Raw genomic sequence first — 15,911 nt, forward strand, 5'->3', positions numbered from 1 at the left:
AAACTTATAATACAGGACTGGGTGTGGGGTGCAGCACTAGAGGTGAATTCAGATGGGACTTACAAATGGGACTTAAGGGGCTTAGGAACCCATACTTAGAGTTGATAAAAGAATATCACTGAAGTTTAGTGTTTTCTCTTTCTGTTCTGAGCAACTGGTCAAAGTATTTTAATTTTTGTGAAAGAAAAATTGTAAAAACTTTATAATAATTCAGTAGTTTATAGCCATCTAAAAATATGGCTGTGGCTATTAAACAGAATAAATATTATAAAAACTAACTTTAAAAACAATAAAATCCTTAGAACAGTGATCTGTTTTAATTGGGTCTATTGCATTTCAGGTCCTAGTATACAGCCCAGTTTAGAAATAATGTAATGGTAGTTGTGCAAATTGGCCAAGTCCCACAGCTCTTCTGTGGTGAAATGGGCACTCAAACTCAGATTGTTCAGATTCTGAAATTCAAGCTCTAATTTATTCTCTTCTACTGAATTCCATTGACAGGGTCATGAACATAACAAAATTAGTTATTTAGTCACCCTTCATTAAGTGATTCACCCTTAGTAAGTCTCTCCTAAATGTTTCTTGATAATCATGTCCCACTCAGTCATAGAGTTTCCAAAATTTTTTTTTCAGTGCTGCCTTTACTTCTTGTTCCTCAGGGTATAGATGAGTGAGTTAAGCATGGGGATCACCACGATGTAGAAGAGGGAAGCAAACTTTCCTTGGTCCTTGGATCTACTTTTGGCTGACTGCAAATACATAAAAATGATGGTTCCATAGAAGATGACTACCATCAGGTGGGAAGAGCAGGTCCCAAATGCTTTATGTCTTCCAATGGCTGACTTGATCTTCAAAATTGCTTGAGCAATGTACCCATAGGAGATTAGGATGAGTGACAAAGGCACCACCAGGAATAATACACTAGCCACAAAGAGCTCAGCCTGGTTGAAGGTGGTGTCCACACATGCCAACCTGATGAGTACAGGGACCTCACAGAAGAAATGATCCACCTGGCAGTGACCACAGAAGGGCAGCTGAAGGGAGAGTGTGGACTGAATCAATGTAGTGGCCACCCCACTGAGCCATTCCATAGAGGCCAAGACATGGCGGAGCCAAAGATGCATGAAAAAATATAATGTAAAGGATGGCAAACAGCAACATAGTGATCATAGGTCATCACAGCCAACTACACTGAGTGTATCCACTACAAGGGAGACATAGAGTTGAATCATGCAGTCTACATATGTGATGGACTTATCTGAACACTTGAGGTTGACTAGAAGCTGGGGAATGATACTGCTGAGGAAGCAGAGGTCCAGGAAGGAGAAATGGGAGAGGAAAAAAATACATAGGAGTGTGGAGTTTAGAGTCCAAGATGGACACCAAGATGATAGGCAGTGTTGCCTAGAAAGGTCATGAGGTAAAGGAACAAGATTATTCCAAAGAGAACCAGCTCTAACTGAGATTTGTCTGAAAAACCTATCAGAATAAATCCAGAGGAGGCACTCTCATTGGTCCCCTGAATTACTCTTACTTTGACCTTTCACTTCTGAAAGATGAAGTCATATCATGTATTAACCTCAGGGATTTTATGACAAATCAATGACAATAAAGATTTAGTGCTAGGGGCAAGATGGTGTCTGAGTGAGTGCATCTCTTAATCTCTCCTGCAAAGAAGCAGGTGAGTACGATCAGAGTTCTGCTGGACCAGGCTGTTTTGGGGACTTGCAGGGCAGGATGTGTCTGCACATTGATTTGGTGAGACAGTGACAGAAGAGATTCTTGCAAGAGGTAGAATTTTGGGTCTCTGACATAGAGGTCAGAAGTTGTGGGTGGGACTCTTCCCCCTAGGGCTGGCAGCCCAGATGTGGTAATCCCTGAAAACTTTGTTGTGCTGAGGTGTTCCCAGACCCTGAGCAGGCTGTTTCAGGGGCTTGCAGGGCAGGAGGTGACTGGATGTCAATTTGGTGAGACAGTGACAGATTCTTGTGAGAGGTGGAATTTTGGGTTTCTGACACAAAGCTCAGAAGTTGTGGGTGGGACCCCTCCCCCTAAGGCTGGCAGCCCAGCCACAGGGATCCCTGAAATCTTTGTTGTGCTACAGCATTCCCAAACCCCATGTTTACTGGATACATGGTTCCCAGGTCTGTATACCCTAAAACCTGGTAGCCCACACTCCACAGACTCACATACCTTGAGTCTGCAATATCCCAGACTTCCCATCCCCAAATCCAGCACCCTGAGGCCCGTCTGAGGTCCTTGATTACCCTAGCACTCCACGTTTTTTTTTTTCTTTGAGCTTTGAGGAGTGTACCAGCTGACTTGGGGAGAGTCTGGGAAGAAAGCAGAGGTGAATTTGCTGAGAAAGCCCAATTTACCTAAATGTCCTAGGATAGGAAACTTGGTCTGGGAGGAGGTGGATCAGAAAATCAATTAGACCTCCTCTAGCACACCTAAGGGGAAGAGACTGTAGGACATGCTATCCCATATTTGGGGTTGCTGGTGAGGTGTAAGTGCTCTCATGCTGGAAATAAAGAGTCACTGTCTTCTGTGTTGAGTTGGTTCAACAAGAACCCACTTAAATCTCCTACCGGACCTCTCAGGCAGCTTTCCAGCTGACCTGGGAGAGACAGAAATGAGGATGGGAGAAAGAGGGAATGTAAGATCCCTAAGCATTTTATTTAACTGCAAAGAGGATTCCTAGCTTGAAACTTTGATTCTTTTTTTTTATCATGGTTGCTACTGTTGCATTGTCTCCTGGTCTTATCTCCTATTTTATCCCACAAGGTTCTTTTTCATTTATTTAGTTTTTTTTCTGTTTATCTTGCTTGTTTCATCCCCTTTTATGTTCCCCCCTTTTTTCTCTTTTTTTCTCTCTTTTTCTTCTTTTTTATTTTATTTTCTTTATTTAATAGGTGCTGCAGGGAGCACTTCACATTTGCTGTGTTTCCTCATCCTCCATTTCCTCTTTTCTGTGTGTATTAATTTTGGCCACCTACACTCTCCCTTTCCTCTACATCTTTCTATCCTCCATCATCTACTGTTTCTCTTGCATTCCACCTCCCTTTCTTTGGCCCCCAAATTGTCTGATTTTTTAATTTCTCATATCTTTGTTCTGTTTTCTTTTATCCACTCTTGATATTATTGTCTTTCTTTTCTCTTTCCCTCTCTCATGAAAATACTGGCCTTTTAATTCATACTATATTCCTCCCCATATTCAGTTGACTATCTCATTATAGGTACTCTACTTACTGCTATGACTCTACACAACTTACATGAGTCTAATATCCATTCTCCTAGATCTCACATTGTTTCTCTGTTAACATTTATTACCAATACTACTTTATACATTTTCTTTTCTTACTCATTTTGCTTTCCCTGGCCCTAAATTTTCCTTCAAAGTGAACTTAGCCAGCAACAAGAAAATAGAGTAAGAAGAACAAAGTGATGAAGAGAAGACACTTACACATGAACAACAACTAATTAATCACCAAGACTAGACAAAGAAGCTAAGGAACTGATTAAACCTGTCAAGATAAAATGATGACCAGACAGCAACAAAAAACTACAAACCAAACCAATAATCAGGAAAACGTGGCTGAATCCAATGAACAAACTAAAAACCAGGAAGAGGAGCTCTCAAAACATATATTAGAGACCAACTTAATGAAGTAAAGGAAGAGATTAACAATATGAAGAAAACACTTGGAGAGAATACAGAAGGAATTGCAGTCACACAAAAAGATAACAGATATGATGGTGATGAACACCACAGTTCAAGAAATCAAAACTACCCTCTCAGCAAAGAGCACCAGATTAGAAGAGGCAGAGGACAGAATTAGTGATGTGGAAGACAGTACATCTGAAATCAGAGAGTAGAACTGATCAATAAAAAGGTAGAAAAAAACGCAGCTGGGAATTAGGGACCTGAATGACAATGCAAAATGCACAAACATACATATTATAGACATCCCAGAAGGAGAAGAGAAGGGAAAGAGGACAGAAGGGGTGTTGGAGGAAATAATGACTGAAAACTTCCCAAATCTACTGAGGGAGATGGATGTACACGTCCAGGAAGTACAATGCACCCCAAACACCATAAATCCCAGCAGACCCACCCCAAGACATATACTTGTCAAATTATCCAATGCTCAAGACAGAGAAAATTCTAAAAGCAGCAAGAGAAAAGAAAACCATCACATACAAGGGAGGCTCCATAAGATTAAGTGCTGATTTCTCATCTGAAACCATGGAGGTAAGAAGGCAGTGGTATGATATAGTCAAGATAATAAAACAAAAAAATTTCCAACCAAGAATACTCTACCCAGCTAAACTAGCATTCAAAAATGATGGAGAGTTCAAAATATTCACAGATAAACCGAAATTAAAAGAGTATGCCAACAAGAACCCTGCCCTTCAAGAAATACTAAAGTGAGTTCTGCAGGAACAAAGAAAAAAAACAGGAGAGGCAGAGTTGGAGGAGAGTGTACAAGCAACAAAAAAGACAAGAAGAGAAGAAAAAAATTTTAGACAAACACAAGTCCAAAGAAAATATGGCTAACATAAATAATTCTTTGAAAGTAATAACACTGAATGTCAGTGGATTAAATTCACCTGTAAAAAGATTCAGACTGGAAGATTGGATAAGGAAATATGACCCATCTATATGCTGTCTACAAGAAACACATCTTAGATAGACCCCGGGATTCAAGGAGGTTGAAAGTGAATGGCTGGAAAACAATCTTACAAGCAAACAATAACCAAAAAAAGTCAGGAGTAGCTATATTAATATCAGACAAAATAGACTTTAAATGCAAAACAATTGTGAGAGACAAAGATGGACACTACATATTAGTGAAAGGGATAATCTTTCAAGAAGGATGAACAATCATATATATTTATGCTCCTAACAAGGGAGCCTCCAAATACATGAGGCAAACATTGGAAAAGCTAAGTGAAATAATAGATGCCTCTATAATTATACTGGGGGACTTTAATACACCACTATCAACTTTGGACAGAACATCTCAAAAGAGAATCAATAAACAAAAACTCTGAACAGCATATTAGAGGAGCAGGACTTAATAGACATATACAGATCATTACACCTGAATACAGCAGGGTATACATTTTTCTCAAGTGCACGTGGATTATTGTCCAAGATAGACCATATGCTAGGCCACAAAGAAAGGCTCAAGGAATTCAGAAAGATCAAAATCATAAAAAATAATTTCTCTGATCACAGGGGAGTGAAGCTGGAAATCTACGAGGACCAGACCCAGATTTCACACCAAGATATGGACATTAAACAGCACACTCTTAGAAAAACAGTTGGTGAAGGAGGAAATTTCAAAAGAAATTAATAACTACCTTGAAACTAATGAAAATGATAACACAACCTACCAAAACTAATGGGATGCAGCAAAAGCAGTACTGAGAGGGAAATTTATAGCAACAAATTCATACATCAAAAAAGAAGAAAGAGCAAAAATTGAAGAACTAACTGCACATTTGGAGAAATTAGTAAAAAAGGAAATAAAAAAGCAACCCCACAGTAAGAAGAAAGAAAGAAAGAAAGAACAAAGATAAGAGCAGAACTAAACGAAATAGAAAATAAGGAAGCACTTGAAAAGATAAACAAAACCAAGAGCTGGTTCTTTGAGAAGATTAATAAAATTGACAAAACCTTAGCTAGACTAACAAAAAAAGAGAGAAGATGAAAATACACAAAATAAGATCCCACAGAAATAAAGACGATCATGAGAGGATACTTTGAAAAACTATATTCCAACAAAAATGACAATTCAGAGGAAATGGACAAATTCCTAGAAACACATAAGCAGCCTGTATTGATGAAAGAAGAAATTGATGATCTCAACAAACCATCACAAAGAAAGAGATAGAATCAGTCATTAAAAACCTCCCAACTAAGAAGAGCCCTGGGCCAGACGGCTTCACTGGTGAATTCTACAAAACATTCTGGAAAGAACTAATGCCACTCTTGCTGAAATTCTTCCAAAAAATTGAAAGAGAAGAAATATTGCCTAACTCATTCTATGATGCCAACATTACCCTGGTAACAAGTCAAACAAAGGCATCACAAGAAAGGGAAATTACAGACCAATTTCTCTAATGACACCAAAATGCTCAACAGAATACTTGCTAACCATATCCAACAACACATTAAATGAATTATACACCATGACCAATGAGATTCATTTTGGTTATGCAAGGATGGTTCAACGTAAGAAAATCAATCAATGTACTACACCATATAAACAGATTGGAGGAAAAAGTCACATGATTATATCTACTCATGCAGAAAAAGCATTTGACAAAATACAGCAAACTTCTTGATAAAAACACTGCAAATGTTTGGAATACAAGGAAATTTTCTGAACATGATAAAGAGTATATATGAAAAACCCACAGCCAACATTGTTTACAATGGTGACGTCCTAAAATCTTTCCCTGTAAGATCAGGAACAAGACAAGGATGCCCACTGTCACCTCTCTTATTTAACATTGTCTTAGAAGTACTTGGTCGAGCACTGAGGCAAGAACCAGACATAAAAGGCATTCAAATTGGGAAGGAAGAAGTCAAAATTTCATTATTTGCAGATGACATGATCCTATACATAGAAAACCCTGAGAAGTCTACAAGAAAGCTTCTAACTCATAAATAAGTTCAGTAAAGTCGCAGGTTACAAGATAAATGTACAAAAATCAGTAGCATTTCTGTACACCAATAATGAGCAATCTTTTGATGAAATCAAGAGCCAAATACCATTCACAATAGTAAATAAATAAATTAAATACCCAGGAATAAATTTAACTAAAGAGGTAAAAGACTTATACACAGAGAACTACACAACACTGTTCAAGGAAATCAAAGAAGACCTAAAGAAATGGAAGAATATTCCCTGTTCATGGATAGGAAGACTAAATATTAGATGTCTATCTTAACAAAACTGATGTACAAATTCAATGCAATCCCAATAAAAATCAACACATCATTCTTTAAGGAACTAGAGAGACTAACTATGAAATTTATTTGGAAAGGAAAGAGGCCCTGAATAGCCAAAGACATATTGAAAAAGAAAAATGAAATAGGAGAAATAACAGTACCTGACTTCAAAACATACTACAAAGCTACAATAGTGAAAACAGCATGGTATTGGCACAAGGAGAGACACAAAGACCAATGGAACCAAATTAAGAGTTCTGATAGAGATCCTCATATATATAGTCATATAATATTTGATAAAGCCACCAAATTCTCTCAACTGGGAGAGAATGGCCTATTCAACAATTGGTGCCTGGAGAACTGGATATCCATATGTAAAAGAATTTAAGAGGATTACCAACTCACACCTTATAAAAAAATCAACTCAAGATGGATCAAAGACCTAAATATAAGCATCAAGACCATAAAGACTTTGTAAAGCAGTGTAGGGAAGCAGCCACAGGACCTTGTAATAGGAAATCACTTCATGAACTTCACACCAAAAGCACAAGCAGCAAAAGAACAAATAGATAAAAGGGACTTCCTCAAAATTAAAGCCTTCTGTACCTCAAAGGAGCTTGTCAAGAAAGTGAAAAGAGAGCCAACACAATGGGAGAAAATATTTCATAACCATATATCTGATAGGAGACTTATAACCTGCATATATAAAGAACTCCTATATCTCAAAAATAAAAAGACGAACAACCCATTTTAAAAATGGGGAAAAGATTTAAACAGACACTTCTCCAAGGAAGAAATACAAATGACCAAAAAGCACACGAAAAAATGCTCCAGATCTCCAGCTATTAGGGAAATGCAAATCAAAACTACAATGAGATACCATCTTACTCCCATAAGATTGCCAGCTATGAAAAAAACAGAAGACTACAAATGCTGGAGAGGATGTGGAGGAATGGGAACACTCATCCACTGCTGGTGGGAATGCAGAAGAATCCAGCCCTTCTGGAGGACAGTTTGGCAGTTTCTCCAAAAACGAGCTATAGATCTGCCACATGACCCAGCAATTCCACTGCTGGGTATATACCCAGTCGAATGGAAAACAAGGACACAAACTGATATATGCACACCAATGTTCATAGCAGCATTATTCACTATTGCCAAAAGTTGGAATCACCCAAATGTCCATCAACAGATGAATGGATAAATAAAATGTGGTATATACATACAATGGAATACTACTCGACTTTAAGAACAAATACACTAAAACACATGGGATAACATGGTTGAATCTTGAGAACCTTATTTTGAGCAAAGCAACCCAGGCATTGAAGGACAAATACTAAATGACCTCAATGAATTACTGTGATCTAAAACTTTTGTGAAGACAAGCTTAATAATTAGGGAAAAAAGGTCAAAGGATATAGACACTGAGGAAAAGATGGAAGAAGTTGCCTTGCCAATTTGCACATTTATTGCAGTGATGGAAGGCAAAATATTAAAAACAAAGCTTTTACATCTTTTAATTTTTTGATACCCCAATTTATTTTTACCTTAATTTTTCTAAAAATTAATATGTATTCTATATCTAACCTTTAAACTCATCACTATATTCCATTTTACTATTAATGGAACCTGGCAATATATTAGGCTTCATTTTTGAAGAAGTTTTGGAGCACAGAGAGGTTCAACAATGGCAGGGGAGGAATACTGGTGTGGGGTGTTATTAACAGGGGACACATGGCTGGCAGGGAGTTCTCTGGGTATATATCCAGGGTACATAAAAATGGATATTTTCATAGTGGTTACAATTAAAAACAACTGAGGGAGTGCTGAGTTCCTAGCCAGGGGAGCCCTATCACATTCCCTAAAGGAACAGCAACAACCCCCCGAATGCAATGGCAAAGACCAAAAAAGGAAGATCCAACAATGAGACCTTGACTAATGACTATGCTTGTGAACCTGTGCACCTGAAATAAGAACAAGGCCTAGAGCTGCAGGGTGCCTAAGAGTTACCTCCTGAGAGCCTCCGTGTTGCTCAAATGTGGCCAGTCTCAATGCCAAACTCAGCATGTAAATGCGTTGCATTCCCCCCAGCATGACTCCCGGGAATGAGCCTCTCTGGTGTTGAGGGATTACTACCAAGTACCAGCTGATGATGTAACTAGAAAATGACCTTGAATAAAAGGGTCAACTCAGACCAGCAGAACATCTCAGTCTACATATAATACCCGGAGTTAAAAATGCTTTTTGACCTGAATAAAAGGGGGAAATGGAAAGGACAAATGAGTTTATATGGCTATGAGTCTCCAAAAAGAGCCAGGAGGTTATCAGAGGGGTCACCCTTATGCACACCTCAGCAGAGTCCTAAAGACAGATAAAGTAGATACAACCTCAGATATTGGTTCTTCTGAGGGCCAGAGACCCACAGTTTCTATGGTCATGGCAGATGGAGTTCAGTCCCATGTCAGTTGGCCCTACTTTGCAGTTTGTGTTTCTGTATGATGGAGCTGGATTCAGATATGATCTTTGTTCACAAACCTCTCCTGTTACTTTTACTGGATCTGTAGTTGGTGTTGGGGTTTAATGTATACCCAGGGGACTTGAATCTTTGGACTGACCATGTGATAGCCAGGCCCTGAGCCTCAATAGACTTGCAACTCCTACACTCTGATTTATTGGACTTATTCCCCCCTCAGCTAATATGGAGGTAAAGAAGGTCAACCACCACACCATGGAGCCAAGAGTGCCTTCACCTGAAAGCAGGAGAATTGCAAGCAGCATCCATGTGGAATCTAAGCCCTCTCTTGATATAGATATGGAGTGGACACAACTATTCCAGGTCCACAGGATGGAGGATTAGAGTATGGATTAGAGTGGACTTACTGATAATCTATTCATGAACTATTGTGGTTAGTAATCAAAAAAATGTGGCATTGGTGTGGAGAAAGTGGCTACGGTGGCTGCTGGTGGTAGGGAGTGTGAAGAAGAGATGTGATGTGGGGACGTTTTTGGGACTTGGAGTTGTCCTGAGTGGTGCTGCGGGGACATTTACCAGACATTGTATGTCCTCCCATAGCCCACAGAGTGGACTGTGGGAGAGTGTGTGCTATGGTGTGGACCATTGACCATGAGGTGCAGCAGTACTCAGAGATGTATCTACGAAGTGCAGTGAATGTCTCATGATGTTGGAGGAGGTTTTTGTTATTGGGGGAGGAGTTGGGTGACGGGGTTGGGGGTATATGAGAACCTCATATTTTTTTAATGTAACATTAAAAAAATAAAGAAAGAAAATAAAAAGGGCCCAAGCAAAAAAGGAAAAAGATTTAGTGCTGCCTAAAATATGAGTGGTTATATCCCTATTATCAAATATCAATAAGTAAAGGAAAATTCCTTGAAATGTATGGAATGATCTTTCCTAAATTGTAATTTTAAAAAATTAAGCAATTGTAATATATTACAAAACCTAGCATTCAGTATGCTTTTATGATTATTCACAGGTTTAGAATTTTATTCAAGAAAAATCCGTTAAACCTCCTATAAAAGAAGCAAAAAGAACATTTCTGGAATAAAATATGGTTTCAATTTTATTTAGCTTAAATGTAATCTCCCTACATTTATGGAGTATCAAATAAATTAATATTATATTTATTAAACCTTTAAGATGCTGAAAGTTCTAAATCCATGTTTAATGGAATAAAGTTAAAAAAGGAAATGTAGGTCTACCCTCTCTGCAATGAATGAAGTAACTTAATAGGTAAAAAAAAAAAAAGATTTTGTGCTGGGAAATCAAGCCTTGGAAATAGATGAAGAAAAAGGCCACACTAGAAAATATTAGTGTGTGTGAACACAGTCTACTGGCTATAGGTTTTCCAACTACCTTGAGACAAAACAAAAGGTCATTGTGATTATAAAGCTAGAATATACAAAGTTTAAGGGTTCCTATTTGGAATGATGGAAAGGTTTTGGTAATGAATGGTGTTGATGGTAGCACAACATTGTGAATGCAATTAACACCACTGAAATACATTTCTGAATGTGATTAAAAGGGGAAATGCTAGACTGTATAGCTGGTAACAGAAAATTTTTTAAAAAGTCCATGGAACTACACTACACAGTGACTGCTATGTTAAACAATGGACTCTAGTTAATGGTAAAATTGTAAAAATATCGTGTTATCACTTGTAAAAAACATTCCACACCAATACAAGGCATTGGTGGCAGAGTGGTGTATAGGAACCCTGTATTTTTTGCATGGTTGTTCTGTAAACTCACAAATACTCTAATAAACAAGATTTAAAAAATAAATAAATTTGTGGGGACATTGCTGTATATATTGACTAAATCAAATAGCAGGATATGGTAATTAAAGGTAAGTTTGAGTCAATTTTTCAAAGACCTTAAAGGTCAGTAAACCTTATTTGTATATTATTCATCAAGTAAAAGGAAAGTCTTCATAAGAGGGATGTGGCTTTGTTTGAATTTTCTTTTTAAAGATGTGTGTCTAAACAATGTAGTAAAATTTAAAACAGAAACCACTTTAATCCAGAAATGATGTTAAAAAAAATAAATGGATAGACAACCAGCAAGATGACAGGAGAGTAAGGAGCCTAGAGCCAGCTCATGCAACAGGGCAGTTAGTAATCACCCAGAGCTATCTGAAGCTCCTGTTTGGGAGCTCCAGGAGACCAGAAGAACATCCTCCAGTATCCTTGAAAGAATGGAAGGAGGAGACTACCCACCTGCAGAGAAGATTCATGAGTAAAGTACTCCATGTCCTGGAAGCCGGTGACAATCCTCCACTGGCATTTCAAGCCACCTTAGGAGCTAATCTGTGGCTAGAATTGGAGGCTCCACTTCCCAAAAAAAACAGGGGAGGAAGAGATAGTTGGGCACCAACTTCAGCTACTGATTAGTAAATTTGGCAGGCTAAATTATAACCCTAAGAACAGATAAAATTTGAACATGTCCAAGTCAGAAAGAGGCCAGACTCTGCCCCTGCCATGAGGGGAAGCAGGGTGCACTGAAAATCTTAGTGCTGGCAAGGGAAGCCTTCTTTCCATCCAGATCAGATTGCAGTTGTATCCTAAGCCCCAGCCCCACCTCCAGCAGGGAGGAAGCAGGGGAGACCTGTGCCAGCCTCTCCTGTTAACTGCAGGTATATTTGGCTGGACAGAGTTGGAAGTCTACCTGGGCAAATGTGGTCAGTTTAGACCCACACAGCATAGATTGCTGCCCACACCTGTAGCCCCATCCACATCTCAGGCAGGGGAGAAAGAGACATGAAGCTTCATCAGTCTCTCAGGCAACTATAGTCTAGGCCTGCATGACTTGGATTACTACACTTGGCTGTGGCTCTGTCACTACCCCTGGCAAAGGAGAAAGTTGGGAGAAGCTTCATTGGTCCCTGGGGCAATGAGAGAAGCATGAGCTTCTACAGCTTAACAGCATCAACTATATTCTTGGCACCTACTACACAACCAGCAAGGGAGAAAGGGCAAGAAGCCCTAAACTAAAGAGAGAAACTGCACCCAGAATAAATGCATCTATTAAGCCACATGCCAAGACACCAACAAAAAATTACAATCCACACCAAAAAAACAGGAAAATATGGCTCAGTTAAAGGATCAAGATAAGCTTCCAGATGACATAAAGTAGTTCAGACAACTAATCATAGATGTTCAAACAAATCTTCTTAATAAATTCAATGGGATGGCTAGAGAGATTAAGGATATTAAGAAGATATTGAATGAGCACAAAGAAGAATTTGAAAGCTTACATAGAAAAATAGCAGATCTTATGGGAATGAAAAGGGTAGTAAATGAAATTAAAAATACATTGGAATCATATAATAGCAGATTTGATGAGGCAGAATAAAGGATTGTTGAGCTTAAAGAAATGGCCTCTGAAAGTGAACATACAAAAGAACGGCTGAAGAAAAGAAAGGAAAAAATAGAACAAATTCTCAGGAAACCAAACAACAGTAAGAGACATGAAAACATACATGTCATGGGTGTCCCAGAAGGAGAAAAGAAGGGAAAAGGGACAGAAGGATATTTGAAGAAATATGGTAAAAAATTACCCAACCCTATTGAAGGACATAGGTAGCCATGTCCAAGAAACACAATGTACTCCTATCTGAATAAATCTGAATAGACCAACTCTGAGACACATGCTAATCAGAATTTCAAATACCAAAGACAAAGGGAATTCTGAGAGCAGCAAGAGAAAAGTAATGCATAACATAAGGGACACGCAATAAGTTTAAATGCTGATTTCTCAACAGAAACCATGGAGGTAAGAAGACACTGGTCTGATATATTTAAGATACAGCAGAGAAAAACTTCCAGCCAAGAATCTAATATCCAGCATTATTGTTTTTCAAAAATGAGGACTAGTTTAGAATATTCACAAATAAACAGAAACTGAAAGAGTTTGTAAACAAGAGACCTGCTTTGCAGGAAATACTAGAGGGTGTGCTATAACCTGAAAAGAAAAGTCAGGAGAGGGAGACTTGGAAGAGAGTCTAGACATGAAGATTATATCAGTAAATGTAATTAAAAGTGTCAAGAGAGTGATGAAAATAATATATGACAGATAAAACCCAAATATTTAGGAATAAACTTAACCAATGATGTAAAGCAACTCATTGGTTAAAAAAAAACAAATTAATTAGAAGAACATTCCAATGTCACAGATTGGAAGACTTAATATCATTAAGATGTCAATTCTTAAATAAAAGTAAAAATTTTAAAAAGGTGTTTCACTCAAATTGATATACAGATTCAATGGAATCCTGACAAAAATTCCACCACTACTTTTTAAATAAATGGAAAACATAATTATCAAATTTATTTGGAAGGTTGAGGGGTTCTGAATAGCCAGAGACATCTTAAAAAGGAAAAACAAAGTTGGGGGACTCTCACTTCTGGGCTTTAAATCAAATTACCTAGCTACAGTGGTAAAAACAGATGGTACTGGCATAAAGACAGACACATAGACCAAAGGAAGAGAATTGATGGTTCAGAAACAGACGTTAACATCTAGGGTCAAATGATTTTTAACTAGCCTATCAAACCCACCCAACTTGAGCAGAACAGTCCAGTCAACAAACAGTGCTGGGAGAACGGGATATCCATAACCAAAAGAAGGAAAGAGAACCCCTATTGCACATCTTATATAAACATTAGCTCAAAATGGATTAAACCTAAATATAAAAACAAGAACAATAAAGCTTCTAGAAGAAAATATGGGAAAATATCTTTAAGACCTGGTGGTAGGTGGTGGATTCTTAAAGGAAATAAGAGGAGGACTGAGATGGACTACTGATATTTAATGTATGTGGAGGTTTTAATTAACTAGTGTAAAAGTGTGGACATGTATAAAGTTGATGGTAACACATTTTAGTGAGTAACAGCTGGTTTATAAATAGGAATGTGGCTGAAAAGGGCAATCTAGGAATGTAAATGCCAACTAAAGAAAGCTAGAGAATAATTTAGGGACTGAATAATACAGTAAACCCAGAGGTGGGTGAGAATTGTAGTTGATGGGACAGATTCAAGACTGTTCTTTGTGAGCTAAAGAGATGTACATCACTATTTGTGGGGGTGGAAATGTGGAGAAACATGGGAAAAATACAAATGGAATGACCTATGTAATGTGCTTAACAGTAATAATGTAATATTCATACATCTATGCCAAAGATGTACTGTGTTGATAATGGGGGAGTATGGAAAAAGTGTGTCAAATGTACACTATGGTCCTGGTAATAATCTGATGATATTATCTCATCCGTAAAAAATGTTCCACCACAGTGTGGTGTGTTGATAGAGGGGTGTTGTAAATGGGAATACTACACATGTGCATGATTGTTTTGTAAATTTACCTCTGTCATAAAAAATGTATTTAAAAAAAAATTAATAGGATGGGTTAGGGGAAAATATACCAAATGTAAGATAAGGAATATATTTAGTAATAAGATTTTGACAATATTCTTTAATAATTTGTAACAGGGCAGCGGACTTGGCCCAGTGGTTAAGGCATCCGTCTACCACATGGAAGGTCCACAGTTCAAACCCCGGGCCTCCTTGACCTGTGTGGAGCTGGCCCATGCACAGTGCTGATGCGCACGAGGAGTGCTGTGCCACGGAGGAGTGTCCCCCCCGTAGGGGAGCCCCACGCGCAAGGAGTGCACCCCGTAAGGAGAGCCGCCCAGCATGAAAGAAAGTGCAGCCTGCCCAGGAATGGCACCACACACACGGAGAGCTGACACAGCAAGATGATGCAACAAAAAGAAACACAGATTCCTGTGCCGCTGACAATAACAGAAGCGGACAAAGACGACACAGCAAATAGACACAGAGAACAGACAACCGGGGGGGGAGGGGATAAATAAGTAAATAAATAAATCTTTAAAAAAATAATTTGTAACAAATGTCTCACAACAAAGCAAGGTGGTGGTGGTCAGTTGGTAGATGGGACCCCTGTATGATGTTATGTATGTTTGCTTTGTAAGTTCAAACCTTTACTATATGTTAATTGTTTATGTATGGTCACGTGTAAATGATATAAAATAATAATGGGGTGTGTTGGGGGAAAGATACACCAAATGTAAAATACTTTGGCTAGTAGTAATATTTTGAGGATGTGCTTTAATCATTAGTTAAAAATATTTCACAACAATGTGAGGTATTTAGGGTAGTATGAAGTATGAGAGCCCTGTATAATGTTGTACATGTTTGTTTTGTAAGTTCACAATTATTACTATACTCTTATTGTTTATATATGTATGTTTATATATGAATGGATATCCTTCAATAAATTTTTTTAAATGGATATATTTATATATATGAATGAATACATGAAGAGCTTATTAATTTTTGAGATTATATTTTATACTCTACTTAATTTTCACATTTGGCTCCATTCATTTATAAACAACTTTTTA

The 15,911-nt window shown here is 37.9% G+C and overlaps 1 pseudogene; it reads right to left on the reverse strand.

Moving 5' to 3' along the window:
- Nucleotides 1-641: 641 nt before the first annotated feature.
- LOC139438525 (olfactory receptor 2G2-like) overlaps nucleotides 642-15,911 on the reverse strand; it is a 93,381-nt pseudogene continuing 78,111 nt past the window's right edge.

Source organism: Dasypus novemcinctus, unplaced genomic scaffold (genome assembly GCF_030445035.2).
Source record: "Dasypus novemcinctus isolate mDasNov1 unplaced genomic scaffold, mDasNov1.1.hap2 scaffold_170, whole genome shotgun sequence".
NCBI classification, from domain to species: Eukaryota; Metazoa; Chordata; class Mammalia; order Cingulata; family Dasypodidae; genus Dasypus; species Dasypus novemcinctus.